Genomic DNA, 5,239 nt, shown 5'->3' on the forward strand with positions numbered 1-5,239 from the left:
TCGTGGTCTCCGAGTTGTCATTTGCAAGTGACTGATCTAATAGGACATCTCTGTATCAGTCTATATTCACCTTTGCAGTATGTGGGGAAATGTTCCATGTCCGAGAGAGGAATGATATGTAGAGGACTCCACTCCATTTGGACATGCGCCGCAGCCTCTGTACTGTATACCAAGCACAGCATTGTACGTATACTCTCTGCCTCCCGGTTACTTGTATAGACCACTGCTTGATCGACCAATGCATGGCCAAGTAAACTGGCAATGGGAGAGCCCGGCGCAGACATGAACCTAGTGTAAAGACTTACCCTCACTCCAGCAGTCCCCAGACGAATCATTTGATGATATGCATAGCGACAGAATATGATGGGCTGATAGCATTACATTGCCCTCTGACTTATGGGAGTAGACGAGAACCTTTTGTAATCGCTACTTGCACTGAGTGTGGTCGTATCACTGGTGAACTCTAGTACAGTACGGGCCTTATACAATATATCCTGGGTGGTCTTATAGGGATTGACTAGTGATCTCTTGTTAGCCCACCACTGCTCCTTGCAGAATCTGATCCATAATATTGAGCTGTATTCGATGTCCATTGGTCACTTTTAATTCATATTGTGTCAATTTTAAGCTTTTTCGATAAAGGCAATTTATTTTTCAGTAACTTAAGTAGTATTACACATCAACATGGAGGGAATGGGTGGTGAAGGCCCCAGGCCATGTGCGTCATGTTCCACCCACCATGAATGAGTGGTCCGAACCATCTGAGGACAAGATTCTCCTCCACCGTAACAGTGTGTATTAGTGACAAGAGACAGTCTGACTTGAGCTGGTAGTGTATACCGTGCTTCTCCTATCAGATTGATATCCACCCTTAAAACACATATTCAGAACTGAGCAGTCACTCGTATAATATTACGCAATGCCTCAGGTCAGGTATCTCCGATTTGCAATAACCTTCAAGGACACCATCTCCACTTACAGTCTTATCTCGGCAGACTCGCCAAAAGACCACATTACTGTAATTCATCTAGAAAGAGTCCAAGACGCCGTCCGCAGCAGAATCCAGGCGGGTAATTCTGTTTTCCTAAGAAAAGGGAGGGGGTGGAATCAACCATCAATGATTGGATTAGTAAAACCTTAGACCACAAACAACCCAACCCTACTGCATTTACCTGATTTTCCTATGTAAATATCTAGCTGTGAGCGCTCGCTAACGCTTCCTGCTTGTCCATGGCAAATACAACTGTATCCAAAGTTTGGCTTTGGATGGATTTGCGACCCATCACGGTTACGCACCTGTCTATGCGCGTATCACATTGAAAGCAATAGGGAAAAAAGCAGCCCATTCATTTCTATGGAGAGCGCACGTATGCCGGCTCCCATAGAAAGCAGTGGGATCTGTTTTAACGCCGCTGATTCGGAACGAGTTACATGTTCAGAATCAGTGAGTGTATACTCAGTGTGAATGCACCCTAAGCCCATTATTTGTCCCTAATCTGGAGCGGAGTGCGTGACTGGATGCTGGTGCAGTGCACCGGCATCCAGTCGCAGCTACCTGTGTTTTGGACGGAACCTGATGCGGACTCTTTCTCAGGTTCCGGTACAAAAAACTGCCCTTAGGGGTATGAATGTTGCGGTCTAATGCACTCCGTGCTACATGTTTAAAAAGAGTCTGTCACCAGAACCCAACATATCAACCCTACAGATGGATAGGTTACAGATCCCCTGCCCCCATTGCTGCGATATCACCATTTTTGTCAAAATGCAAATAAACTCTTTGGAGCAATGACAATACGCTCGTTGCTCCGAAGACGCTCCATTCACTTCTGTGGGACTATGGGAGGTTGCAGTCCCTAAGAAATGAATGGAAGCTTCAGATGAGCTTGCTGGGAGTACCAGCGGTTGAATCCCCAGCGATCTGAGACTTGTTCCCTGCCCCCTGACAATGCCATTATTTCTCCAAAGAGTTTATTTTCAGAAACAAGTGGAATAGAGGCACCGATTCACAAGGGGAGAACACTGTTAAATTCAGGTAACCCTAACCTACCTGGGGGCTGCGCTGACTTGCTGGGTTTTGGTGGCAGACTTTAGTTTACATTGCAATAATGCCTAGCATATGTTACAAAATTTAGCACACTTTGGTAAGTAACTGGCCCAGAATTGTCCTCTCCAAGGTTCTGCACCTCATGGGGAACATTTAAACTATAGCGATTGAAGGACATGGGCTAATGGTTTGGGACCTGTAAGAGAATCCCCAACCAGAAACCCCTACTTGGCTCATCAGAAGACACTGAAGCTGGGCCGTGTCCACACAGCGCTATCCAACCTACTTTGGATGGCAGGTTGAGTTTGGGATCCGGTGTCTGCTTTTGTAGAAATACAGGTAAAACAGGAATCCCTGTGAGTGGGCACCAGCACCTTCCTGCAGGCCTCTATTGTGATGATAGAAGTAATATGATATGTGAAGTCAACTGATGTGGCCATAGCCACCAAGACACTAAGCCTTCTGAGGGTAGAGCAGGCCCGCTCAACTTGAAAGCAACTGTTCAAGAGGTTTTTCTAGACAGAGACTGACCGACTTAGCACTTGGCCCGAGTCCTGGAGAAACACAACTTTCCAGACACTAGTCGGATATTGGGGTGACCCTCGAATATTAAATACACACAAGCTACCAGGCATGCCTCGGCCCTTCTGGGTATCCCCATGTCCCCTTTTTTTGTGAGCATGGGCACTAAATGTTGTGGCCACTCCAATTTTAGACATGCGTCAAGTGCTCAAGTCAGGTAAAATGTGAAAGCTACCCAAAGAGATTTGCTCTTCTGAGTGTCCAAAAGGTCACCTCTTATTGTTTGAGCCTCTGTGAGCTTCCAGGAGGGTTGTTAAGTATGCTTGCCAACTAGTCTCATACATGTGAGGGCCCTCTTAATACTGCCAAAGCACCTTGTCATTCGCTATAACCTGCAGCCCAAGGAACCCTCTCCATTGCACTGGACTTGAGCCGTAAGGACCATTGGGTCCCCATACTCTGCTAAGGTATATATAGATCTCTCTGCCTTCACATAAACTCGTCCTGTTATTTGACCGTCTTCTCACCAGTTGCCCATCGTGATCTTTGCCTATCTACCACTGTGATTGAACTCCACCTGCCCTTACCTCTGCCGGCCACCTTGCTACCAAAAATATCTGGGACTGAAAATCTGTTGCATACATCACACTGGGTCTGTTTCTCCAGCATGTGTTGGATTTTATTTTATACTCTATACAGATCTATGGGGAAAAAAATTCAGTCACAGAAATTCAGCAACAAATCTGCTGCGTGTGAACAAGTTTTGGGGTTGTTTATTTTTTCACATAATTAGATTTCACTGTTCTTTTAATTGTAAAATTTTAATAGTCAGTGAAAGTTTTGGCAGAAAATGCGCAGTTATTGTGGGTGAGGGCAGGATCGGCACCATATCATTAGGTAAGCTAATCACTAATTTGTTATGGGAGCCAACCTGGATCCTCCCAGAGCCTAAAATATCCAGCGTGTCCCTACACACATGTTGACTATAAATAGTTAGAAAAATAAATCATCGTCCTGAAATGCACTGTGGGGAAAAAATGCCCTGATAACTTAGGGTCAACCAGATCCCTGGGACATGCTATATAAGAACAGCAATGGCGTTATCGATATTAGTCTACTACATCTGGTATCAACTAGTCCAGGAAGTCCAATAATCCAGCACCGTCATGTTTCCGAAATCTTGTCTATTAATGGGCTATGAAGAAGACCCCACTGATGTATGCCGCATCCTCAAGACTAAGGTCCCATGTCCCCCATGTGTAGCCCATGCTTTTAAATCACAGCAGGCTGGTTGCAGCATGTTTGTCTACAACCGGCCTAGGGGTATGTTCACGCGGCGGAAATTGGATTCCGCGTGTGAACATATCGCGCGGCTAGCCGCGACGGAATGCTGCTCCGGATTAGGCCCGAATGAATCGGTCTAATTGGGAGGGAGTCTTGCACCGTGGACGCTGTGGCTGAATCAGCCGCGGAATCCGCAGGAAGAAGGGGCACGTTGCTTCTTTTTTTCCCACTACTAGCTAGCGGAAAAACGAAGCGAGCGGCTCTCACTGAACAGTTTTGGCCCTTGCGGAAAATGATATATTTTACAGTACGCGTAAAGTCGGTGGCATTCTGGCAAATGCCATGAATCTAGACATTCTAGTAATTTACCTAAAAACCCATTATATCACATGCGGACTGTGTTACATATATATTGACAAATGACTCTGGATAGCAATGAATGAAATCTGTGAAGAGAATCCTACATTTTTCTATCAGGCCTAGTACATATTGCAGAAAATCCCCAACATGGCCGAATCTGCTGCAGATTTTTATGCCTTGAGTGAATGAGGTCGGTTAGAACTTTATTCACTAACTGAACTTTGTTGCGCAACCGATATTCTGGAGCAAATACTCCAGGTGTGAACTTTCCCTTACTGGGTGTTGTTAGGTTACGTTCACATCTAAGTCATGTCTGTCTGGCACAAAGTACGGATGAAGTCTGACTTTTTATCCAGCAATGTAGGTGAAAAAAATATCAAATACCCGATGGGCCCCATTATAGTCAATGGGTCCGATGCAATCCGTCATTATTGTTTAATCCATTCTTCTGATCCTGCAACAGACCAGACGAACGAATAAATGGCGCAGCGTTCAGTGCACTATAAGGTCGCGTCACATTTGTGCCATCGTTGGTGTAGGGGAATCCGTCGCAATGTCTGTCTAAAATCGGAAGATAACATAGTCCTGTACACATGGCTGGGTTCACATCTGCGTTGGAGACTCTGCCGCATTTTCTGCTGAAAATCATCAGAGAGAAAAGTCCTGCAATGAGGACTTTTCTGTCCGCCAGTTTCAGTATAAAATTGTTGGAAAACGGTCAGACGCATTAGGCTGTGTTCACACGGAGGAATTTGCTTCAGATTTCACCCCCGAATCCGGAGCAGATTTCCCCCGGAATTTGCCTCCCATTGTTTTCAATGCGAGGCAGAGATCGCAGCAGGATACAGAAAAAAGAAGCGGCCTGCTGGATTCTGCGGCTGATCTGCGGCTCAAGATTCCCTCCTGATTAGGCCCATTCATTTGGCATGCCATCACGGCTAGACGGTGGTGGAAAATGAAGAGTAATTCCTCTTCATTTTCCATCGTGTGACCCTTACAGTCTATGCCATATAATGGGGTCCGTGTGGT

The sequence above is a fragment of the Leptodactylus fuscus genome, chromosome 7, assembly GCF_031893055.1.
Source record: "Leptodactylus fuscus isolate aLepFus1 chromosome 7, aLepFus1.hap2, whole genome shotgun sequence".
Taxonomy (NCBI): Eukaryota; Metazoa; Chordata; class Amphibia; order Anura; family Leptodactylidae; genus Leptodactylus; species Leptodactylus fuscus.